The 27,710-nt window shown below is 33.2% G+C and overlaps 1 protein-coding gene across 1 annotated transcript in view; it reads right to left on the bottom strand.

Annotated features, from left to right (window-relative positions):
* Window positions 1-27,710, bottom strand: part of MGAT4C (MGAT4 family member C) — a 331,148-nt gene that overhangs the window by 229,426 nt on the left and 74,012 nt on the right. The window contains 1 exon segment of the mRNA XM_054632035.2: window positions 19,927-20,027. The gene's annotated coding sequence lies outside the window, so the exon portion shown is untranslated.

Below are 27,710 nucleotides of genomic sequence, written 5' to 3'. Positions count from 1 at the left end.
AAATTACGCACATTTGTGTATTATTTAAATGCACTGCATTTGTTCATTATTTTAATTTAATTTGGTAATGGCCACACACTAAAAAACTGGTATTTAGAAATAATTACCTCTACAGAAAAGCTCATTAACTGAAAAATTTGCCTTGTTTTTGCTGTAGCAATATTCTCAAAAAGGTTTAAGTGGTTTAAGTGGAGTAGCAACTTAGATAAATTGAAACATAAGAAGTTTATTAAAATGACAGATGCTTAATTAATGTAGGAAGTCAATATTTCCACCATATATAAAGGAAAGTAATAGCATTTATAAGAAAAATTCAGTGTAATGATTGTGTTTTGTATACTAATTATGCATCTAATTATCTTACAGTAACATATTGCTGTTACTACTTACAGGGATATCTTTATGCAAAAGTTGTAAAAATAATCTTAACTCTGTAAAATAATCTGAATACAATTATCTACTTTTGAAAAGTTCAATTGCCTTGAATTCCAGTTTTGACTAGAATAGAATTTTTGACATAGTTCTACCATCATTCAAAGCATGGATTCTATGGTATGTTCATTTCTTAAATGATTTCATCCCCCACTCTGGTCAACCTAGAAAATCTCTCCAATAATTTAATTATTTTTGGCACAAGATTTGTCCTAAATACATTCTCCCAACATCTTTATTCTATCTAAGATACAGCTCTGATGGGAAGAGTTGTAAGCTTTGAGCTACAATATTCTACTCCTCTATCTTCCTGTGTCTTGAGACCAACAAATTGGAAATGATTGCTAAAATCAAGCCATGTAATTAGACAGCATAACATCTAATATACTCCTTTTGTCAGCTGGCCAGAAAGAGAATTTCAGTAAATGATACATTACACCGTGAAAAAACTCTTTCAAACAAGCCTGTTAATGATGATAAATAAAGAACTTGTGCAAAACCAAGCAATTAATCCTTTGGAAGCTTTCTATTGAAGTTGCTATTAAGGCATCAAGCAATGCAAACACATTACATAAACAAATCCTGTGGGAATATTCCACTTTAGGTTAGTGCATTTTCTTGCAAACCCATCTGTAGTTAACTTCTTCAATAGAATTTCTTATTCACTAAAATATTGTCTTTATTTTAATAAAGGAACGATCAACTGTCATTCGTAGTGGGAAGAATCAGTTAAAAAATGCATCACAAGATGTAAGAATTTTTAATGTTCAGAGACATTGCATTTTATTTTCAGAGAAACAATATTGACTTATTTACTTGTGAAGCAAGGGTATTTTTTAGTTTTCTACAGGGACAGAGCAGATTGCAATATTCTGGCATTAATAATGCATTGGAAATAAAGAGGAATGGTAAGCGAAAATTTATTCTGCAGCTTGTAAAAAATGTGAAGTGTCAAAAGGTTATGGAGAAATCCTCCCAGTAAACACTATTTCAAATTACAATCTTGTAAAGCAGTTTCTCAGGATGCAGGCAACTAAGTAGATCAATGTCTCAGTACATGAGAGGATAGTGTACATTGGTGTTCTCAGTAATTTTTTTTTTCCTAGGTCCACCAAATTATTCCCTATTCATATTATGAGCTCTGGCTAGAAACATAAAAGAAAGTAAAGAATGGTTTAGCAATTTTTTACTCTGTAAACACAGAACTGTTCAGATTCCATCTTATTATTAAATATGTGGAAAATCCTTTGTATGTTTGGTTTCAGTATAAATACCATAAAATAAAAAGAAAACAAACAAACGTGAGTATCACAATGAACTATGGAGGATTTTTGCTATGTCTAGCCTAAGAGAGATATGGATATCAGACAGATAGGAGTGGGGCTTTTTTGATTTTGGTTTTTTTTTTGTTTGTTTGTTTGTGTTTGTTTGGTGGTTTTGTTTGGTTTTTATTTGTTTGTTTGTTTACCAAAATAAACTGTAAGCTTATTCTAACAAATGTAATTTTAAGTTAAAATGTAAACACTTTTTCAGGTATGGATTGTATCAGCAGCCTGTCATTAACTGTTTGAAGTTTAAGACTATTTTCTTAATTTACAAGATACCTATCGAATAAAGAGAAATGCTAAACCTGGTGTTTTTTCCAAATTAAGTAAAGAACAGTAAGAACAAAATAGATAAATTGGTCAGTTCTATTATATTGCAGCAGGAGTTGTAGCAAAACCATAATAAAAGTACTTAGAAGATGACATTGGTCATGACCATTGGAGATTTCTGCTTATCTGTAGAGACTGATAATGGAGAATATGGACAATGAATAATTATTTTTCTCCAAAGAATGCAATTGTGTAGCAGAAAAAAATAACAGTGAAAATTCCTGAAAACACTGAATCAAAAAATCATCATATTGCAGACTGGTTGAAGTTGGAAGACACCTCTGGAGGTCATTTAGTCTAACCCCCCTGGCTCAAGCATGGCCATCCAGAGCAAGTTTCCCAGGACCATGTCCAGGCAGCTTTTGACAAGAAGAATAAGACTCCACTCTGGTCAGCCTTTGCCAGTGTTCAGTTACCTTTGCAGTAAAATTTTCCTGATATTCATGGTGACCTTTAAGTGTTTTTGTTTGTCTTTTGCCTCCTGCCTTCTCACGCTGTCTTTGAATTCTTTTAAATATTCGGTGGAAAGTTGAATATGAATCAACAGAACCATCCCATCCAGGAGGGCCACCCAGGTCCTGGGGGACATCAGGCACAGCTTTGCCAGCCAGGCAAGGAAGGGGATTGTCCCACTCTGCTCTACACTGGGCAGCCTCACCTCGAGTGCTGGGGGCAGTTTTGGGCACCACAATATGAGAAAGAATATTAAAGTATTCTAGAGCATCCAACAGAGGGCAAAAAAGATGGTGAAGGGACTAGAGGGGAAGAGGCATGAGAAGTGTCTGAGGTCACTTGGTCTGTTCAGCCTGGAGAAAAGGAGACTGAGGGGAGACCTCATTGCAATCTGCAACTTTCTCAAGAGTGGAAGAGAAGGAGAAGACACTGATCTCTTTTCTCTGGTGACCAGACTGGAAGGAATGGCCTGAAGTTATGTCAGGGGAGGTTTATGTTGGATATTAGAAAAGGTTCTTCACTCAGGGTTGGTTGGAATAGGCTCCCCAGGGAAGTGATCCCATTATTCACAGAGTTCAAAAAATGTTTGGACAATGCTCCCTGGTACATGGTGTGACTCTTGGGGATGGTGCTGTGCAGAGCTGGGAGCAAGACTTAATGATCCTTGTGGGTCCCATCAGCTTATTCTGTGATTCTGGGATTCAGACATTTCAGGCTAAGATCTCTCTTGAGCCTTCTCTTCTCCAGATCAAATCATTCCAGCTTCTTAAGCCTCATCTTATAGGAAAGATGCTCCAGTCCCTTAATCATCTTTGTGACTTTCTTGCTTCACTTAGTCAGTCTCTTTTGTACTGGAGAATTCAATACTGGATACAGTACTCCAGATATCTCTTCAGATCCAGTGCTTAGTACAGTGGATGGATCCCCTCCCTCAACCTGCTGGCAGGACTCCCAAAAATATGATGCAGTCCAAGCTAATGTTAGCCTCCTTTGTGGAAAATAAGTATTACTGGCTTCTGACAAATTTGGTGACACTAGGATTTATGGGTCTTCTTCTTCCTCTTTTTAGTTATCAAATGTAAGATATTTATTGCTATTTTAACACTGCTTTCTATTGGTATCTTGTGGTGACTGAGATGCTGCTATATAGTAAGATGTGGGTCAACTAAGTGCTATTGTGAAATACATGACCTCTGTCTGCCTAGATGGAAACCATTATAAGGTAGCTGTTATTTTCTGTAAATATTATTCATTTAGTGTAGCTAGACTAGAAGAAGGAAAGTCACTAAGTGGAGAGTATCATAATGTATTCACTCAATGAAATATCTGTTAATACACATTTAATTATCCAAATGATTAATAAAGTCAATATTTATTCTCTTTGTTTTTATTAAAAGACCAATCTTCCTGACACATCTCTTACACAGACTGATACATACAAAATTAAATTCCTAACACACTAAAATTGTAAATAATATTAAACCATTTCTAACCAGGGAGCTGTACTGTTGTGCTTAAATCTGTCTTAATATATTATGATAGTTTGCATTTAAGAGTAATGGCTTAAATAGAACAAAAGCAAAAAAAAGACATCTCATCATGTTCTGTACTACATAGCCACAAGCATAAAATCTGAGTGCCTGCAGAATCTACTGTGAAAAAAATATACCATGTTGTGTCAAGAGGGGATGAGTGTGTGCAGAATCTACTGGGAAAGATATATACTATGCTGTGTCAAGGTGGGGGGGATCGAAACAGTGGAAATAAAAGTGTTTAAATTTGAAGGGGAGAAATATTTTTGCTCTGACTCTAAATTCAGTAAATTTTATTGGTAAGAGGAGGCTGAGGGAGATTCACATTAAAAAAAAAAAGTGTGGAAGTAAAGCTATGTCATCCTTGTCCTTTTTTTTCTTTTTTGGTGCATGGAGTAATGACTAACCTTTCTACCCTCTTTCCACAGTAAATGCAGAAAAGTACTTAGCAGCCATCATGCTTATGTACAAGACTATTTTAACCACTCTTTTTTCTGCCAAAAAGTAATATTTTTCTTCACAGTCTATAGGCAGATTTATTGGGAGCATTTTCTTTCTCAAACAACTGTTTTAACACCTGGTCAAATGACAAATGTATTCTCCCAATACAAGTACTTCAGCTGAGAAAGGACTACAGACTGGAAAGTTTTACCCTCAGTGGGGATTGATTTAGACAATCTATCTTTCAAGTTTTTATTATGTCTGTGAGATAACTAGTCATCTTGGGCTATTGTGAGGAATTCCATGTTTGGGGCTCAAAAAAAAAAGCAGCCAGTCAATTGTTTTCATATATCAGAAATAACCTAGAGGGGTTGACTCATTTTGGCAAGGATGATCTGCTGGGGATTGCAACAGAAATTCAATCTGCTTGGCAGAAATAAGAGACATGGTTTACCTTTTGGGCCACATATCACAACATTTATCACTTTGAAAAAAATAGAAAAAGTTTTACTGTGATTGTTGCACATCCTCACTCATTATTATAAACTTGGAAAAACTATGATAAACCTAGGATGCCTGAATGGTGTTTCCAAAAATAAGTTCCCAATTTTTAACATTGTCTCTGGAAGGGGAAAAAGATGCTGATCTTGAAGCTGACTTTGTGATAAGTCTTAGAAGACTTGTGTTTCCTGATTATATAGAATAGTAAAGACACAGATTTTTTCTTTAAATAGGAGTCCACTATCCCTCTCTGATCCCAGCTCACCACCATTTTGACTTGTTCTTTTTTTCTTGAAGAATAAACCAAGAAGAGTCATTTGAAAGGTAAACAGAAACTCCTCCTAATCACATAGACGTTTTCTACTTTCCATTTCTACTGGGGAAGTGATTTAACATTTGATTCTCTGGACCTTTGATGTACATTTTCCATAGGACATTAGTGTATATTAATGCTTTTTATCTCTAAATTTGCATTTTCTACAAGCAAACACCCTACATTTGCATGGATAATGGTCTGCATACAATACATATCCACACAATGTGGGTGAAAATGTGCATTTTACTTTACAGGGTTCAATCAGTTTAGATAGTTCTAATCTCTCTGGATGAATTTTCTAAGAAGGTCCATGATTCCTTTTCATTGTCATTTTATTGAAGTATTTCTTTGAATACATGAGGGTATTCATTTAATTTAATTTTTGCAAACTTACACTCAAAATACAGTCATTACCTTTTCATTCCAATGTATAACCTTGAGGATAAGTTTACAATAGTACATGCTTCCAGAAATTCTGTCTGGTGGAGGCTGAACTAATTTACATTTTTTGTCTCAGCTGAGTGAAATCAGTGTCAATTTTAATGTTACTTTTATGTCAGGGAGGAGATGCTAGCCCTATCTGAGAATTTTCCTACTAATACAGTTATGGAAATCAAGGATCTTCTAAGAGCAAACTATCATTTAGACTTATAGTTTCTTCAGGAATTTAGATAATTATGTGAAGACAAACATACTGGACAGCATGAGAATAAAATACACAGAAAATTACAATTAAATACACTGAGAATCTATAATAAGAAAGATCTTAGATATCCCTCAGTTCTTCACTTCAATGCTTCCTAAATGTGTGATGTCAAAATGCAAGTACGAGGCTGAAAGGATATGTAGAAGTGTCTCTTAGGATAATTTTGAGTGTCATCTGGATTTCCCTGAAAACCAGTCTCTGAAAGTAAATTGTACTCATTTTGCTTTTCTTTCTTCATTACTTGATCTACCTAACATTTTTCTTAGGGAGATCCAGAGCTTGCAGATTGCAGTGCAATTAGCACAGAAAACAATGCATAGTGTTAAGTTGCTATCTGGGCAATTCTTCATATGCAGATTAATTTACTTCCAAAGCCACAAATTTTGTCCTAGCTAAAACCCATACAGGAGACAATTTCTTGTAAATAGCAGGTGCTTTTTTTGGTCTTTTGGGGGTTTTTGACATTTCGCTAAACACACTCGTAGCTTAAAAAGAAATTATACTTTTTTTGATTAATGGATAATAAATTTTTCATTTATTTCATTGACAAAAGGCTTTTCACTAATAAAAAGCTTTTATTAATTACACGTCTGTATATAACCAGATGTATCTTATTTTTCGATCATGTTTTTCCCTTTATCTTCTAGTTATTAATTTCTTCTAGTGAACGTTAATTTTTCAAAGTATTTTGTTTTACAATCAGAAGCATTTTATAGGGTTGTTTTTGTGTGGAGATTCCTTCCCTGTTACATGAAAGGACAAAAAAAACCCCACAATAATGGGTGTTTTGGATTGTTTAGTCATTTTCAGTCTCAATAGCATGTTAAATGAAAGGAGAAAAAGAAAGAAAAAAAAGGTTTCTAGTTCATGAGAAATTGCACAATTCTCTCTTGACAGAAGATGAGATTAAGGAGTTCCTGCCCTTCTGCAGTGCTTAGAGACACTCATAGGTTTCTACCAGAGATTTCACTTAAAAAATTATGTATTGTCAGTAATTGTATTAGCTATGTGTGAGAGAGAGATTATTTGGATGAAAAAAGAGCAGTAATAGGACTAAAGCATCGTTCCTAACTTGTACCATGCTTAACCTTTTTGAGACAGTCCATCTACTGTGCCAAATCCATGATACCTCAACTTAAATTCTTTTTCAGTTTTGTTGCTTTTGGAGAATAAAAATTAAATGAAATTAAACCCAAATATCTAGTGGCATACTTGTACTTTCTGTTTTCTGTTTTCAAATGTGCTCACGGCTTACCATGCTCTAATACTGTATATGAAGTTAAGAAATTATAAAATTCCCCATGTATATCAACTAGTCCAAATATTTGTGCATTTAAGTTGTGCCTCATCTTGCAAATAACTCTAGACTTTATGTCTGACAAACTCTCTAAGTGGGGAAAGATTCCAAATACATGCACAGTTTCCAGATTCCAGATGGAAAGGCCTGGGGGCTTTCATTGTCCTTCAGTAACCATTCCTGAAAGCCAAGGGACCTTGACCATGACTGAATTTAAGGGATTTAAGATGGAAAAACAACTGGATGGCAGACTACCTCTATTTTAAGAAATTACGCCACCGATTACATTTTCTCTTTCCAGGGCTCATTAAGTTGGAAAAGATAAGTCACAGTGGTGTCACTATGGGTGGAGTTGTATCTACACCCATATCATACAATTACTGCCATTTGATAAGTGAGTAGGAACAATATCAGTACTTTGTGACTAATTCTGGTATCATTTGCAGTTCTTCATTAAACATTTAATTTGTAAACTCTACTGTAGAAGAAGCCTTCCAATTAATCTAGAATGGGGTTTGATGCACATAAAAAAATATATCTTGAATCATATTTTTGTTGCTCTAATTATTCCATTTATATGAGTTAGATAACTAGATTTTATCCCAATTTAAAAGCACATGTTATCTTTGTAATATGGGTGGGTATAAAAGAATATAAAATATTACATCTTTGAAAAAATATCTAATTAATCATGTATATATGAATGAAAATTTGCCATGGGTCCATTACGAAAATATGTCTTTGTTACATTCTTTTACTGTCACATGGATAGAAGTTGGTATTTCAATTTTAATTTTATTTTAAAAATAATTCTGAAGTCAATGATAACTCTACTATTCCTTTTTACTAAGCCTGCACAAATATTTTTGTGCTTGTGCTGATATTGCATTTATACTTCAAGATACTCTGAAATAAAGATAGAATATGAATGTATCAAGTGAAGATTTCACATTGTAGCTTTAAGTATAGAGCAAATCCTTGACACATATGGTAATTTTCTAAAGATTATTTAGTACTATAATAATACATTCTTATATCTAAGTATGTTGTCAGTGTGGGTTGAATGGCTTTCATCCAATCTGGCAATTATATGTGATGTTGACGCTCTATACTTTTACAATATTTCTCCCTTCTTTCATGTACTAACATTTACAGAGACTATAAAACGATTTTGTATAAAAAATTTACATTTTTAAAAATAGATTGGTATTGTTTGTGCCTGTGTTAAGCTTATTATAAAGTAACCCTTAGCCTCAGAACAGATAATTGAAAGGGTAATAAATGCACTAAATTGTGACTAAAGCATGTGAGAAGTTCTGAGTGAATTAATTTACAAATGTTGCACACTACCCATCCTGCCATAAACTGCAACCCATGATGTTCATTATATAGTTAGGAGTAAAAGAATATGACAGCAATTATAAACCTCTTGATATAGCATATCTTATTAAACACATGCCTTATGAGAATATAAAAACATACATAATATCTTTTCATAGATATTTAATTAAATTGGAGAAAATTACATACATTTGTGGGAAAAGAGTGGCTTTTAAGAAGGGTTTATCAAGTGAATGATGCTATTATTTAGACTGTTTAACGGAAAGAGAATTCTAAAAAATTCACAGACTTTATTTATGCTGTGCAAATTTTTGGTATTTCTTTTTTCGCAGTCAAATAGAATTTAAAGGAATAGTAGATTAACTCAAAATCTAAAAGACAACAATATTTTACAAGTATTAATTTTATTTTAATATCAAGCAAAAAAAAATGTATTTCATTGTTTGGGAAGAGAAATTTTAGTACTTGTTAATATAAAAGTTAAAGTGCTCTCTCTTTTTCTCTTTTGAAGGTGATGTGAATCTTCAGGCTGAATTTAAACCTATTACACTGGGTTTTTTTTGGCTTAGAAGTATTTTTTCAATTTGATAAAGCATTTTTTAAACAGCCTTATAAAAAATTTAATTGGCAAAGCTCAAATTAATAATCTTATCTTTTAGATAATTGTATCAAAGTCCTTAGATTTCTCAAACCTCTGATTTTAAGTAGAGTAAGATGATGTGCTAAAGAACAAATACATTTGTCTGTACATCACTTTTTTCTTCAATTAGATGACTTTTGCTGAATTATTTGTGACTGCTCTTCAAACACTAGCCAGTTTTAATGAGCACAAATTGGGTATTTTTTCTTGTTTATTCCCTGCTGTCAAGCTTGAAAAATTTGTACTTAAGTGCTGAAAGAGTATTTCAGATATTTTCAAGTGCTATATAAATACTTGTGTTCTAAATGGACTATTCTGCACTACTTGATTACATCTGGAAATAAATAAGGTCTTTAGGGAATGAAACATGGAAAAAGAAACTTCAAAGAATTATATATATCAAATAAAAAGATAAGAAAATATTGGCGTATGGATAAGATTTTATAGATTGATCCTGAATTTGTGCAGCTGATACATCCTTGTCTGCATTGATCAAGTTTAATTTTATATTTTTTACATCAAGTTTTAAAATCTTCTTTGATAACGGATATTGGTTTAAAATCAATAATCATGGAAGCAGTGGAAGTCTTGATGAATATGTTTTCAGTTTACAGCTGGAGCCCCTGTACTAATATCTCCAGAACTCACCAACAGTCTCGCTAACAAAGTTCAGTAACCTGCAGATCCTGACCTGGTTTTGATGGCTGTTTTCCATCTTCTCATACAACTCAATATATTGTGATAAAGTCTTTAGAAGCTGTTTAATGTTTTAAGGTAAGGAGGATTTTAACCTCGTGATGATGGGAGAGGAAGACAGTTGAGAACAGCGCTGTGCGAGAGAGGCAGACAGGATTGCTGAGCAGAGGCTCTGAAATGATGTGAATGGAAGGGAATGAAAAATCAGCCAGAGATCAGGAGGGGTCACCTGCAGCATTTGCATGCAAACAAGTCATCATTACAGAAAAGTGCCAACCAGATTGCCTCTGGGAAATCAACAGACTGAGTTGTCTCTCTCAAATGCATAAACTTTACCCCCAACTAAAATCTAATTCAGCCACACCTGGAGCATGTTACACAAAATCTAAACTGGATTAATTTTAAACATTCAACATAAGATAGAAAGAGAAGTTATCAGAGGTATTCTTATATTATTTAGCAGACCACCCTCAGTCATGAGTAAACATGTAATATTACTTCATATTGCAGAACAAATATATATTAAAGACTTATAATTGTTCAAAGCACTAAACCTGCCTTTCATGACGTTAAAAAAGTTAGAAAAATGTCTCTGTGCCTACTAGACAATAATATTCCTTTAACAAAAATGATAATCACCATTTGATTACAGAAACATTATAAAGTTAGCTTTTTTTTCCCACTGACTGCACTTATTTGTAGATCTTATATGAATATACAGCCATTGAATAATAGTTGGCCTTATCTGTGAAAGTGTAAGAATCTGAAATGAGCTTCACCTTTTCAGTGTGTAATCCAACCATTTTGCTTTTGCTGGTTTCTAAGCTCACACAAGTTTAAAAGTTTTGGAATTTTTTAAGTTATTCCTCAATTTAGAGTGCTGTATTTAGTCTGTTAAAATATTAAATTGTGTTCTCTGTTAAGGCTGGCTGCAGTTGAAGCCTTAGTAAATGGTCTTCTTTCATGTGAAGAAGGGAGAAGAAAGAAAGAGTGCTCTAAATTGTAAGGTAATGGAGCATAAAATGTTCATTATTTAGTACTCTGAATGATAAAAGATTAGTCATCGTAATTCCATATTTTTATATTGTCCTACAACCTCAGAAAGACAAACTCTTTATAAAGCACTCTTAAAGATTATTTGAAAATGGGCTTTCACTTAAACAAGTCTCATATAGTGCCTTTTGAAAATCAGATTTCTTCAGTATATTGAATACCAGCATTATTCTTTTTGGTAAGATAGACAACTACATGGAAGCAGAAACAATAATACTGTTTCATCTTAAAACAATGGAATAAAAACTTTTCCTTTGAAAATTAGAATAAGTTTTGGAGAAAGAGGCATTATTTTAAAATAATTATGATATATAATTGAGAAATGCATAATTTTTTACACTCTCAATATCTGAAAACACAGTAATTTCTCCCTTCATCAATTTACAGTGTCAGTCTATTTATCATGGAAAAACCTTGATGCTTTTTGTATGTTTTATGACTAAGAATTATCAGATTCAGACTCAGATTATTTCAGAAGAAGTAATTAACTTGGATAACAACTTTTAACCAAATTACCAATTAACAACTTCATTAACTGGGTTAACCTTTCAATTTCTGTGGGACAAGATTGAATTAGAAGTGTAAAAATAACAGTAAAAAAAAAATCAAAAGAAACAAATACTTGAGTTTTCCCATCCCAAAGTTTCTGTACTTCACTGGTAATTAGCAATATAGAACTAGTAAATGCCATGCTTATTTTTATTCTAAATTGATGGAACACTTTTTAAATTTACAACAGAACTTACACATTTATTTTTAAGACTTTATGACTAGCCTAACAGCCAAGCAAGATAATTTTCCTTGCTTCTTCAAGCAGCCACATGAAGACTGTTGCACCATGGGCTCCAGGGCTCTAATTCTACAACACAAATCTCATTCACAGAAAACCCATTGATAAGAAGGAGGTAGAAAATAACATAATTAAATTAAACATAGGGATATTTATATAACCATAGAATGGTCTGGGTTCCAATACTGGAACTTTCCTCTACTTCCAAAGCCCCTGTCATGGGCAGAGGTGCCAACCACTAGAGCAGGTTGCTCGAAGCCCATCCAGCCTGGCCTTGAAAACTTCCAGGAATGGAGCAAGTTCTCTGGACATGTTACTAGTGTAAGAATACTGTAGTTGGGTATAGTTTGCAGGCATAACCCACATTGGTGAGAACCCTTTGGAGGTGGATGATGCGTCAAGCAGAATTTGGGATGGTTCTAGATCTGTTAAATATTTTAATAAAATACTTGTATAATGTAAGAAGAAATATCCTATTTACAGACAATTTAAAACAATGAAGCATGTTTTAGGGCATGTGAGGAGACAAAATAGTTTTCAAATATGTTATAGGCCAATAAGGAAAAATAAAAAAGTAGCCTTCTTTGTAACTGAGATTAATAGAAAAAGAACTAATATGTGGATTAAAAAGTTTCAAAATGTGAGATTGTTCTTATTTAAAAAAAATCCACTCAAAGGAGGTCTACTCTTTAAAACTGTAACAGAGAGGTACAATAGTTGGCAGACAAAATCTTCATGTAATCTTAGAATGATTCACTGGTTATTAAATGTATGCTCTCCTTTATAGTTTGATGGTACTAGCCAGTTCTTCAACAGTTACTAGTTAGTAACCAGTACAATACATCTGAAAATTGCCACCTTTATCTTAAAGACAATTTGTTAATCCCAATGCACCAAACCCAGTCAGTCGTTACACTTTGGCCAGTGTACAGGTATTCTGGGTTCTGGAGCTCAAGTTTTCACACTTTTTTACTCTGTTTTGGTGGTGGTTTGGTTTGGTTGGTTGGGTTTCTTTGTATTTCTTCCTGATTTGCAAGTTTTATTCCATGCTCTAATCAAAATTAAATTTTTGCCAGGTCACTTGGAACCCCATTTTCATGTCACTTTATTAAGCCTTATTGTTTAAAATACAAGATAACATTTCTAAATTAAGTTCAATGATTTCAAAAGAAAATTTCTCCCAGCAAGGAAAGTAGACTCAAAATCCTATGCATATATTAGTACAAAAACTCTGAAAAACCTAATGCTGCTTTTCTGCTGGAGCTCTAACTAGTGCTATAACATTTATTAATTAAAACTCATTACTTAAGTGAGAATAGTTGTTCGTTTTATCAACTATTGAAAATATATGCAGATCTTAGTGATCTATTTCTTTTAATAAAATCTTTTTGTCCTTTTCACAGCTAGGCATAAATACACTTCAGAAATTAGAACAATCGAGGAAGAACTTTGGCAAATTGAAATGAGAAAGCATAATATAAACAAAATAAATTTTAAAGATCAAATTAGAGATAGTGATACTTTACTGAATAAGTAATTTCCATTTAAATTAAAATATTAATGAGAACTTCCCCAGGGACAAACTTTCAAGAATTTTGAAATAATTGTAGGCAAGGGTTGATAATGATGATGGTGTGGTGGTGATCTTTGTCTTTATTACTTAGAGCAACATACATCTACTGACATGGTAACATCTGAAATTCTTATTTACTTGCACAATTGATTATTGATTAATATCTCTTCCACTTCCCAGATTCCTTCACAATTAATATCTCTTCCACTTCTCAGATTCCATTTTCATTGATATATCTTGATGAAATAGAAATAATCATGAAGGCAACTGATAGAAATAATAAAATTATAAACCAAAATTTTTTAGATCTTCAGTAAGTATTCAAGTCAACAAAACAGTAGTACAGTATTGTCTGAGGCAGAAAATTCTAGTAGTGTATATGTTTAGTGACTTAGTGAATATTTGCTATTTTGCACTAGTAGCACATTTCCATAGCACATGAATAGATGTAATAATTACTAGGAAAAAATGAAATACATTATTACCTTTTTGTTGTTGTTGTGAAAAAAATCATGATTAAACAATAGTCATGTTATAAAACTCTGAAAATGTAGGCTGTTCTTAGTATATTAGAATGACTGGAATTTCAGGAAAGCCAAAGGCTGCTTAATCTAGCATTGAAACAAAATATATTCGTTTGACAGAGTTGAGGAAAAAAATCGTCAAAAAACCAACAAAAACCATCCAAACAATGAAACAATCAAAAAAACCCAAACAAACTCCCTCACAAAAAATGAATTGGTGGTGCATTCCAGTGTTAAATATGTTTAGTCCTAATGGTTGTTGCAAAACAAGCAATTCTCACATCTTTCCCATTCCTCTTCCTCCCCACTCCTGCCATAGCGTTGCCTCCTCAATTCTGTCATTAGAGTGACCCCTCTGAGATCTGAGTATGCAGGAAATTTTTATTTCTTTTTCCTCCTATGGTATGATCTAGGCTTACTAGGCAGAATTAATTTGTGAAGGGATAATATGTGCACATTATGGAGCAACAGAGCTAGAAGTAATATTCAGCTGAGAATAGAAAAGGAAGTAAGGAAAAGGGACTGATATGTTGAGATTTCCTCAGTTATATCACCACTATGCAATCAGGTAACTTTGGGGGGTCTTATCTGTGTGTGTGTGTGTATATATGTGTGTATATATATGTATATATATATATATATATATATATGCATAGCTTGATTTTGTGCTTGATATTAATGGAAGTTGTATATGACATCAAAGAGGAAAAATAAGCATTTTAAAGCAATTAGTATGTTATTGCTTTTAGAGATATTTAATCTATATTGGCAGTCTGTGATAAAGAGAATAGATAAACAACAAGAGAACTTTCAAAAATATTTATCCTTTTTAAGAGATTTTTTTTTTCTCTCTTAAGAAAGAAAAAATAATCTTTTATTCTTGTATATTTTGAAAACCCACCAATGCACCACCAGGAAAGTGCTCATCTCCTCAATAGGCAAAAAGAACCTTATGATTACAAGTTGTCTTTTTTCTAAGAGAAGCTTTAACTTCTTCATTTCTTCCTTATTTCTACAGTTCCACACAATTATTTTGGAAACAGAAAGCTCCCCAGAGTTCCAGTTCTTTTTGTAGAAGCTGAGAGCACAAAGCCAACAGTAAGAGCCACAGAATATTAAAAATAAAAGTGACAAAGATATTAAAAGCCAGAACTGGACACCAAATTTATGACAGTTATGAAGATGCAAACTGCAGAGAGAATATTTCTTGCTCAGACTAGGAAGCTGAAAAAATTGCCATTAGGCAATTATGCTGGCAGTTGTTCTACCATATTCAGAGTTTGGTAAACTTAGCCTGATTTAGGTCAAAGCCTTCTAATATATCAGAAATTATGCAGTTGCAATTTACCCATTACATTTCACCCTTTCTTTGAAATTTCCATCATAGTATCAGCAATTAACCTAATTGTACAACCACTGCCAATTTTCATTCATATGTAATAGTTACAGGCCAGGAAGGTCAGGTTCTTTCTACATAGTCATAGAAATTAATAAAGCTATGCTATTCCCTTCATTTTTGAATTAGCACAATCTACTTTCTAGATCTTTGGTTGTTTTTTCTTTCACATAGATGTTGTTCTCTCCTCTTGGAGAGATAGCTTTTTTATATTATCTGTAATAAAAATACACATACCCGCTAAGAAATACACTCTAAACCCCACGTTTTATGAACACTTAGTCTTTAATTTCTTTCACCCTTAAGAATGTTTCTGTTACTGTCTTCATCTACTGTCAGCTTGTTCCATGTTACTTATCTCTTCACTCCAGCAGACCAAGATATGCCATTCTAGGTTTCAAGGGTGTAGTCCTCTAGCAAGGAGAGTTCTTGCTCAGGACATAAGCATGGCCATATAACTCCAGGTATCATAGAGGAAAAAAAAATCTTGCTGATTTTTACTTATGCAAGATAACATTTTTACTTTAAAAATAGCATTTTTAAAAGATAGCATTTTTAAAAACTTACTTTGCCATATGATGACACACAGCGTATCAAAAAATCAACTGAGACTGAACTGAATATTCAATTACTTTTTCAATTTAAAAAAAGTTATAAAGAAAGCTCCTGTAGACAGGCAACCATTTTGCAGAGTATTACTGTTCTTTGCAAGAAAAGTATTATACATATTTTTCTCTGCTCATTGAATGCATTTTCCTGCCACTAAATAACTCAGCTTAATTTCTCAATGTCAAATCATTGCTGATCCTGCATTCCTTGCCAGCTTTCAAAGCAGACTATTTGTTTTGCAGAAGCTGTGTACAATATTTTACTGAAAGTGCAGGTTTGTTATTCTTTCTACCAAATTCAAAAAACTAAAATATTTTTAAAGTAATAATGCAACATCTCTTTATGCAACATCTGTTAAATAGAAAATTATCTTTTGGTAACATTTCCCTTTCTCTCTGACACATTTTAAGAACACAATTTTTCACTTCCTAGTCTGTTGTATCTAGTGACCATTACTCCAAGAAATTTGTGTCCTTCTACTAATTTATAAGTGTAGGTGTGGTAAAGTTCACATTTATTGCTTGTTTTGTATGTGATAAAATGTCTAAAACTTACTCTGAGTTCTTACAGCCAAAGAACCATGTTTAGAGATAAGAGATTTTGGGGTAATTTCCCTTCCCTAAATAATTCTTGCAATGCAATTCTTTAATAAAAAACCCTAGTAAACAGTTAATAAAAATCGAATCTGCAAAACACAGACATAAAAGTATTTAAGACAATTAAATTGACTTCTGTCTTGTTTGTCTCCTTGAATACTAAGTAAACAGCCGAAGAACTAAAAAAAAAACAAATTAGTATTACTAGTACTTTAAGATTTGAAATATGAGATTAGATCCTGATCTCAGAATTTCCATGTGTTCTCATGCAATTTTTCCATAGCACTTCTATAATTTCTCATCTCTATCAATTCTTTTATTATAAAGTTGCAGATTGTTTTTTGAAATAGCAGATATCATCCAAAATAGTATAAAGGAGTTTACATTTGCATAGGGAGTTTTAGGTTGGGGATTCCATCTGCACACAAATTGCATTCAGTAGTTGTAGCAAATTCTCTGCAAACTCTACACCTGAAGCAGATGGAAGAAGATTGCATCAGGAGATCAACCCTTACAAATTACAATAGTTTGTGCTGCTCATCTGCATTTTAATCAGATATAAAAGATTTACTCCTGACATACATCAGGAAACACTATTTTCACCTCCTGAAATACATCAGAGAGTTTATAGTCAATCAAGGAAAATATCTTGTGCATTTTTACTTTCTATATCTTCTTCTCTTAGGTATACAGTATTACATGCATGTAGGTTTCAATGATTTTATTAGCAACTATATATAAGCTCATCAAAATAGAAATCAAGAAGTGACTTCATATGTCAAATCGTCTTTGTTAAGGATTTGACTTCTGAGCTCAACAAAAAAAGATTAATTTATGGTTGCATTAGAAACATTTTATTTTCTGCAAAATGCAGTGCAATGCAATACCATGAGACAGATAAAGCAGACCACGGTAGTCAGACATTAGGAACACTGCTTGGTTTGAAGGAATAGAGAATATAGACTTGTCATATTTCTTCTTGTGACCTGAGGAAGCATAAATTGCAATTAGTTTTGTCAGGTACAAGGACTGAACTGCAAAATTCATCATCTGAATAAGTTTATCTCACGTTCTTGACAAATAAGTACCAAACAGATATTGCTAAAATATTCTTATACTGACAATTATTTAAAGAAAATAGTTTTCTCTATTAAATTATAACTTTTTTAATTAATAAAAAATAGTAAGTCAAATTCCAGTGAAATTCAATAAACTACATAAACTGCATGTCAGCATATTGCTAATAGTGACATTTAATTCAAGTATTGAAGAAAAAATTTTATCAATATTAAGAATGTATTTTCTAACAATATTATCTGAAGAATGTGCTACTAATAATAGAAATGAAGCTTTTTTTTGAGAAGTAATACAGAGTAAAAACTTGTTGCCATCACCTCATTAAAAAATTACCTGTATTGGTGGCCACAGGCACTAGAGGTGGAATCACTGATGATACCCATTAATCCTTAATGTATGCTTGGTTCCTAAGTGATCCTTACCTTTTCTTAATCTAGCAAATTATTTTCCACTTATTAGCTTGTTTTATTTTTCTGGACCATAAATATAATGATATAAAAGTCTTACTAGCTTCTGGGCTCAGTTCTGACAGGAGTTTTTAACATGTACTTCAAAAAAGATATAAAGGTAAGTGCAATAATTAATTTACAGTAGTCTGGATGGAAAAACAAGCATCATTGTATTAGATCTTTCATTAGAATTTCCTAATAGTTTGATACAGTAGGAATAATATTTTTCTTTAGAGACTTTTCCCCAGAATTTATCGACAATAATATTAACGTACAACTAGTCCTTTTATTATTCTAGGCTTTAGTATGTCATTATGATGATTTTTACTCTGCTTATGAGATTCAGACAAAAAACTTTGTTTGATTATATTCCCTAAAATTCCAAGTATAAACTCTCTTTCCAGACACACAAGAGAATTATAGAGTGTTTTTTGTTGGAAGGGACCTTACGAGACCTTCTAGTAAACCTACCTGCCATGAGCAGAGATATCTTTCACTAGGTCACATTGCTTGAAGCTCCTCCTTCTTGACCTTGAATATTTCCAGGGATGGGGCATCTACAACTCCTCTGGGCAATCTGCTTCAATGTCCCACAACCCTCATTATAAAAAGTTTTTTCAGTATGTCCAATGTAAACCTACACCCTTTCAATGAAAGTCATTGCCTCTTGTCCTTTCTGTGCAAGAGCCGGTTAAAAGCCTCTCTCCATCTTTCTTAGAACTGTTCCTCTATATATATATTAAAAAGACTGTGATAAGGTGCCCCTTAAGTCTTTTCTTCTACAGACTGAACAACTGCAACTCTCTTAGCCTGTCTTCACAGGTCAGGTGTTCCCTGACCTGCATTATTTTTGTGACCCTCTTCTGCACACTCTCGAAAAGATCCATGTCCTTCCCAAATACAAGAGAAAAGCCTTCTTTTAATAAGCAATATTCCCTGGAATATGTTGCATGTAACTAGCCCTGAAAGCACGTCTTACTGCTCTCATCAGAAGCAAAAATGGTGATTCGTAAATTATTCATAACCTCCTTTCTCCTTGAGGCAATATCTGACCCACAAATATGTAAGGGATGAAAAATGTCTCTCTTAGAGATAAAAGAAATGCTGATTTATATAGCATTCATTTAATTCCCCTTGATTTAAATTAATGTTTTAAGTGAGCATTTTACATATTATGTTTAATGTAAAGAACTGATTAAATAGATATGCTTTCTCTACTCTGTCTAGTAAAATAGCAAAATAGGTATTCTTGATGACACTGCTTTTACTGAATCTTAGTTCACAAAAGACATTCAGCATCATGTAAATGACCAAGACTTGACAAGTCAGCTTTGTTTCCTGTGTTCTTAATTAACTCTTTCCATTCCACTTGATTATTTCAGTTACACTTGGCCAGTTGTTTTTTTTTTCTGCTTTAGAAGAAGAAAAAAGAAAAACACTAAAATCCCCAAACAAACAAAAACATCAACAGATAATTACATTTGTCTAATATGTACATGACAGTTTTTATACCCTTTTTTCACTTGCCCTCATGTCACAACTTGATTTGAAAACCTGAATTGTTGTTTTAATGATACCAAGTTAAATAGAAGACAATATGTTTGCAATTTCACTTCCTTATTTCCTTCATGTAGGTGTTTTATTTTAAACTTATAACTTAGAAACTACCATGAGAAATTTTAAAAAAGCAATAAATTTTGAAAGAGACTGCAAAGAGCCCCTTACAGTATGGATGTCATTCATGTTAATGCCTAATATTAATAACAATGCCTACTAAATACTGGGGCTTCTGTTTTCTTATAGTGATTCACTTTAATAATAAATATTTAGCATTAAATATTTCACTTACCTTTTAACCTTGCCAAATCTAGTAGTTATCTGATGAGCTTGACACTAAGTTTTAAGGTCACACAATGAAATCCAATCTATGTCTGCTTCACTTAAAATAATCTGTAGAGAAAAAAGAAATCCATGTAAATATTTCAGAATATCTTTTCTTTGTTTTTCTGTGGTTTACTTTATAAAATCATCCTATTGTGTACAAAATAGCTAAACTTTCTTAGGATGACATTCCTTACCTCTTATGGGTTGGTCCACACACTGACTGTGTAATTCTTGAGGGGAAAAACTTTCCAGAGATAAATGGATATTCTAAGGACAGAACCACAGAATTTGCATTCCTTACATGTAGTGACTGTTCTGGGAGAATTCATACACATAGTCTCATAGACATTTCCATATGCAAAAGTGCAAGGCAAAATTTCAATGAGCTTTTTTTCAAGCTAGAATAGAGAAGAACAACAGTTTCTCATCTGTGTGATGAAGTATTTCAGTAGTGTAGTGGAAAAGCAGTTGCACACAGTCCATTTAGAATGACAGAATTAGGATTCTGAATTATGAATAGTTTGGGTTAGAAGAGACCGTCAAAAACCTTCTGGTTATTTCTTGGCAAATTGCCAAATTTTAGTTTGTTTTTAGAATTAAAAATGACATTTGAGATGGGTTTTGTGGACAAAAAATACTTCTGCTGTATTGTAGAGAAGGACTTGGATTCTGGAGTCAAAAAGTTGTCACAGAAAGTTATGAATTAAGCTGCTCTTAAGCACTTCTCATATATCAGTAGTTGTAAGTCTACTGAAACAAGATTGCTTAAGTTAAATATATCATGCAAGCATACCATAAATAATGCCATACAGAAGCCATGGAGCATCACCATCTTCTCTTTTATAAATATTTTCTAAATTACAGGGTTTGGAAACTGTATTGAAAGTTAGGGGTGTAATGCACAAAAAAAAAATCATTCCATAAGATGGCATGCAATTCAGGGAGAAATGCTTTTATTTTCTATCAGAAAATTCAGCAAAAATATTTAGCTAAAATATTATAGTTCAGCCTACTACCTCCAGTGATTGGACACATCTAGTTCTATTTTTCCTTTTGGGAACTCTTAACTGAATAACTGATTTAGCTATAAAAGTGGACTTCTAAATGTATAACAATATAATTTCTGTAAATATAATTTTTAGAGGAAATATCCCTTTATATTGCACTTAGATATGTCTTTTTATGAGATGAAAATTCACCATCCAGCAATGAAAAAAATCTAAAATAAACAGACACTAAAATATAGATAAGTGATATAACAAAATTGACTGAAGGTTTTAGTACCATAATCAATCTATCCTATTCTCTGTGACAGAGTGCTCTAGGTTGGTATTTAAAGTCTAATTAAGATTTTTGTTATGCATAACAAGAGAAACCTGTAGGAAAAATGTCTCAAAACTTGTAAAAGACAAGTTAGAGATAATTCATCAATTCACAGTTTCTCAGGTACTTTCAATTTGGGTTTCTCAAAAGTTCTCTTAGAAGGTAAGAGGAAGAATTTTTGCGGAGAACTTAAAGCTCTTATTCCCTGTTGGAGCTAACAATTGATACAATGTGCACCATAGACAGAAGCACTTTCAGTAATTCCACTATATATCTGTAATAAAACAACATGGATGATTTGTTAGCTTTCAGTTCTTCTGTTATGTCCTTTGTTCAGCCTGCGTATTTGATATTCTGTTTCAGAGAAGAGATGTAGAAAACACTCCTGAATACCTGATAAATTAACAGGAACCATTATTGTTTGAGTATGCCTGTGCTTAGCCCCTTCTCATACTCTCTCAGACTGTGGGGAATATAAAGTCACTTCCCTAATATAGGAACTGTTACCAGAAAACAAGGCAAAATAACTGATTGTGAAGATGATGTGTATCAAAAGCAAGCATTTGTTACTGCAACACACTAGTGGAATGTGTGCATAATTCAATTGTTTGTTTCGTGTTTAAACATGCATAAAATCCCTGACACTTTCTCTGTCCTACAGCTTCCTGAACTTGTGGAAGAGACAAAGAACTTCAGACTTTTACTTCTGCTGTGACAAAAGTTACATAAGGTATTCCTCTTGACCTGCTCAGCTGAAATTTTTTTGAATAGTACCTTACTATTTTTGTCTCCACAAAAATAGAACAGGTCAAATTTGTCCAGCATTCACTCACCCATTAGTTCTGAACATAACATTTTGTGTAGAAAATATCCTTGGAAATAACAGACATGGGCTCATGTGACAGTATCAAATAATATAAGCTGCTACACATTTCTTATCAAAGTATCCAGCACAATACACCAGGCAATATGAGAAATGCTACGTAGTACTAAGGCAATCATGGTGTTGGAGTTTTGTCTTTTTTTTGGTTAAAGTACTGAAAAGAAAAGGGACATGGTCAAAGTGAAGACAAATTCAAAACAAAAACAGTATGGAAGTCTCTCAAAGAAACAGCCTATACTTGTACCAGTCCTAATACGAGTTTATCTACAAAGGAAAAATTTCCCCTCTGAAACAAGATATTATATTCAAGTTCAAGATTTGTGAGCAAAACAAAACTATGATCTTTTTCTGGATGAAGCTGCATTAAAACCAGAACTCTCAATATTCTTCAAAATATCTCTCTCTGTATGCATGTCTATACAAAAAATAGCAACAGGCCAACTTAGGTAAAGTGTCTCTGTGTCACTTGAACTTCTCAAGCTTTGAGGGATATAAACAACTCCACATACTTTAATTTAGAGCAGTGTGCTGGTTTTAGCATGGAACTTCCAGTGAAAGGATTTAAGCTTTTTTTGTTAAGACACTTAAGAAAACATATGCATTAAAAATTCACATTATACACAATACTTACTAGATTTCCAAAAATAAAAAAAGGCACACAAACTAAAAAACACTGAAAACTGCCTTACCACTTTCTTTGCAGTGGAATACTGTGAGGGAAGTATTAGTATATATAAAGTCAGAAAATACACTGAAGAAAATCTTTGAAAATATTAGACCAACTCTATCTACTGGCTTTAATAATTTCTATGAGTGTAAGGAAAGAAAATATAAGTTGGAATGAAAGAAATAATATATATGAAGTACAGACTGATAAATTAACATGAAAAATCTTTCTTTCTACAAAATAGGTAGGAAATAGGGTTTATAGAAATAGGTTTATTCTGAATATGGAGAAACCTATAAATTTAGAAAATACATAATATAGCACCTACTAGGCCAGGTACTCTTGCAAGAGATGTACAATACTAGTAACTTAACCAACACTGCAAAGAAGCTAATGCTAATATAGGTGTTTGTTTAGCAACATTTGTCCTTCAATCACATATGAAAGAAGTTCTAGCTATCCAATACTGAATTATCATCAAAGAACAGTATTTTTGATACTAAAATAGCACTCAGAAATAACAAAAACTTAAGTAGAAAACAGGGATTGTTCATGGCAATGTCTGCACAGAACAAGAGGGTTTTTTGTTGCTGTCACTGAACCGCTGCTCATCTGGAGACATGATTGCCAGCCACCTGGTTCAGAAATTTAGAGACATATGGTACAGTTATTAATACTGACCCAAAGTTATTCCAGTGAGCATATTCCAAGTTTGAAAAAAAACCCCTGATAAATATTCATTTAAATATGTAAATAAATGTATTCTATTATAAATTCTATTCTATAAACACACATGCTTTCAGTGCCAAATAAATATCTCCTAAATGCTAGGAGTTCACAATAGTTTTTGGATATCCAATAAAATTAAGTCTTAAGGAGAGCAGTAAAATAAAAATATAACAACATGCTGATCAGCATTCAAATGCAAAATGTGGCTAAGATGTGAATTAGCATAGCTGATTTGCAAATACAGCTATAAATCTTATCGTGGTCTTAAGCAACAAGCCAAAATTAATGAATGAATGTATTAGGAAAAAAAATGGTAGAGATTGCAATCCTACTGATCAGAAAAGGAAAATCCAGAACTAAATAACAGTTATAAAAACAACTCAGTTGTCTCTTATGCTTATTCCATTTAAAAAAATCTCATTCCATATTTTCCATTCTGTGCATGAGTGCATTTTTTCAATAAGAGTTTCCCGAAACAAATCATTTTATTGAAATGCTTGTACAATTTTCAGCTGTGCTTAAATTATACAGTTAACTATTCTAATAAAGTTACAGGCAGAATTATGCATCAAAGGTGGGAAAATAAATAAATGGGATTGGCCTGGGCAGGGCGCATAAAGTACCAGTAAGGATTATGAGCCACATGCAGGTATTAAGTTCTTTCTTTTCAGGTATTTGATTTTGGTCCAAATGAAAGGAAGAATGTTTCTCTCAAACTTCGCATGATGAAAAATATCTTAGGTTTTTTCAGTTGCTCTTTCTTCTAGATTTTTGCCCAAACCAACAGATTTTCCAGGTAAAAGTGTATAGCTCTTCATCAAGAACCACTAAAATTGTTATCATTTTTCCTTCTGTATATATTGGTGCCAGCCCAAGTTGCAAAAGCAGGTGCTCCAATATGAACACATGATGGGAGGGTATGGAACAGAGAGTCATACTCTCCTCAGTGGTGCCCAGCAGCAGGACAAGAAGCATTAGACACAAACTGAATTCCATTTAAGTATGAGAAGTGACTTAACTGTAAGAATGGTCAGGCACTGTACCAGGTTACTGAGAGAGCTTAGCCTGTGGTGTGTCTGTCCTTGGAGATATTGGAAGCCTGTTATCTGAAGCCCTGAAGAACCTGTTCTTACTGACTCTGATATGAGCAGTGGGGCTGGACTAGAAGATGCCCAGAGATCAGTGCCATTCCCTGCTGTTCTGTGATTTCATGGAACAGACCTAGAAGTCCTATAACATGGTCAGTGCACCCAAACTGTGGCCCTTGTAATCCTGAGAGTTATGCTAGGAGGCAGTTATTGCACACTATGGCCAGGATTCCATTCTCTACAGGGAGGGTCCTCAATTTCTGGCAAGGCATCCAGTGGTCCAGGAAGAGTGGCCTGTCTAAATGTTATTCTGAATTTAAGTACTCTGCAAATAATTTTGGGTGAAACTCTTCAAAGATGAAACCTAACCAAATCAAACCACATCCTAAACTGCTACACTTTAGTTTAAACTTCAGTTAATGAAGTTGGTATGTTGTTTTGCAAATAGCAACTATGTAGGAATAAAGACAGACCATACGTTTCATAAAACTAATCAAACTGAAAAATATTTTAGAAAACCCAAAACATTTTTCCTCCAACCATCTGCATTGCCCTTTAAAGAGTACTTTATTATTTAGTAAAATGTATTCCATAATATAGATCAGTGACGTGATTTGATTTATGCTATCATGCTTGTCTCAAGAGCCAAAACAAAACTCATATGTCCTGCATACGAGTTGCTCAAGTACATTAACAGGTAATCAACAGACAACCTGTTTTAAAAAGAAAACAACATCTTAACCTTTTATATTCAGTACAAAAAATTATAAATATTTCACATGAGTTAATGTGAATGTGTGTGCTCATTTATAACCAGTATTTTTGGGGGTAATGTTTGTGGAAGAAATACATCATCTTGTATAATGATTTAGTTTTCAAACTACACAGTTGAAACATATCAAGGTCCTATAATCCTAAATTATACCTTTTTTAATAGCCAAACTGCATGTAAACTGACTAGCAATGCAGAATTCCGTATTTTACTTTTCACTCTTCTCTTTTTAATCTGTCCTGCTACTCCTTTTCTTATTAGCATAACTGCTTAACTTTACATATTTCAGCAAAGATAACTTAGTCTAATAAGCCTATTACAGACTCATTAATGTCAGGCCTCTAAGGAAAGATGTGTATCACTTGTCTTTTATCATTCTCCTTTCAGTTTCTTTCTTATTCTACCTCAAAACTCTTTTGTTAGGGTGAGAGACTGCATGAGCACTTTATTCATTTGCTGCCTGTCCACTGACCCCTACCATCTTACTTTTTAGACTCTTGCTTTCCCAGCTCTGTTACAGGTCAGCTTTATCTTCTATCCTTCACTTATCTTCGAGATATTCTTTTGTTTCATGAAAAGTTTTTATACAAGATATTTAACTTCTGTTAAATATTTCTAATCAACCCATATCTTCCCCATTGTGAAAGTTATGTCACTTTTGTTGCTGCAACTGTCGTAAGATTTTGAGCATCAGCCCCCTCCTACATGATGTTCTCTCTGATCCTGAGAGAATGCATTCAGTTTTGATGCAAACAAAAACTGGCAAAAATCTTCCTTTGAATTCTTTACAGACTATGCTCTTCCTATCACACTGTAGCCCAAAAAATCTGGTGGATAGATATTTGTGCATCAAAACACCAACCTGTCTATTCTTCACATGGATTATGCCAAGTGTATGAAAATGTCCACATGGTTCATAAAAATAAGAGGTCTCTGAAACCCCCAAATAAAAGTGCTGTAGTTATAACACATTAGAGTGCCTAAATGACCTTTATATCTTTATATCTTATTTCTTTTATGTGCAAAAGTATGGCACTAATTTAAGTTTGGAGCTCAGTGCCATTTTTATTTAATTGTATTTCTACATCTGAGGCTGCCTAGATGATTCACAATGTTAAAGCTTTCCTAATGGGTCCCAGAGAGCAAGGCTGATAAAGGTACACATTTATCAAAAATTCTACTTTAGCCACCTGCATGTTCATCAGAGATGACAATACATTTCTAGTAGGGGCTCTCAGGAATTCTGGATGCTCATTAAATGCACTACTGAATGACAATTGTATAATGAAAGAAAAAGGTCACCTCTTTGTTAATTTGTTGTCTATGTTGCATTAGAAATGTTTACATATCTTTCACCACACTAAGTGCCAGTCAGCAAAAGTGAAACATTTATCTGGATCCACACTGTTGATTAGCTAGAGATAAGTGTAGATGAATACCTTCTGTTAAAATATCATATAAAGATGCAAATCAAGATAGGAAACAAAAATTATGCACATAGAAAATATTTTCTTTTGGTATGCATGAAGTGTTTTGAAACTTTAAAAATTTACCTTGGAAGGACATGTGAAAGTCTTTTAGTGAAAAGGAATACTAAATTTGTTAAAGAAATAGTAAAATAGGGTTTAGCATATTTAGGAAAAAATTGCCCACAACAGTAAAGGAATTAATTTGATAATAAATAAGAATCCTTCAGTGCATTAGTGTTCCAACATCTGCTATACAACATAACCTGTTTTGTAAGCAGATCCTCACCAGAAAAATATGAGATCTTACATTCTAAAACTCTGATAACTCTATAAGGGTCTTAGAACTGGGCATAAGATTAAAATTCTGACTGATTAAAACATTCTGACTCTTCACTGCAACAGAAAAATAAAGCCAAGATCCTTTCCTTGCCAAGGGCTTGCTGAAGAAAGACAATCCTGATGCCTGGCAACATAGTGTGAGTTTCCTGGTTTTAAATTATTTGCATTTGATACAGTGATCATTATTAAAATATTACTGTTATATTCATAATCAACTTCAATACTTTAATTTTTGCTTTGATGCCAGTACATTTAACACAAAGAGAGCTATATGACCAGACCAAAAAAGGTACTTAAAGGTGCCAGCAGAGGAATATAAACAAAGCATCTCACAGAGTTAGTTTAGTCAGTTAAATCAGGCTTCCTTTGTGCCCTACAATTGCTGAGGAGCTGAGCTTAGTAAATCTGCAGTAAGCTTTGTTACAATTGCATGTTCAGTGTCAGATATCTTTTCATAAAGATCTACAGTTAGTGATGGT

The sequence above is a fragment of the Agelaius phoeniceus genome, chromosome 5 (genome assembly GCF_051311805.1).
Source record: "Agelaius phoeniceus isolate bAgePho1 chromosome 5, bAgePho1.hap1, whole genome shotgun sequence".
Taxonomy (NCBI): Eukaryota; Metazoa; Chordata; class Aves; order Passeriformes; family Icteridae; genus Agelaius; species Agelaius phoeniceus.
The sequence above is the reverse complement of the archived record's forward strand: the minus strand, read 5'-3'. Positions and strand labels throughout refer to the sequence as shown.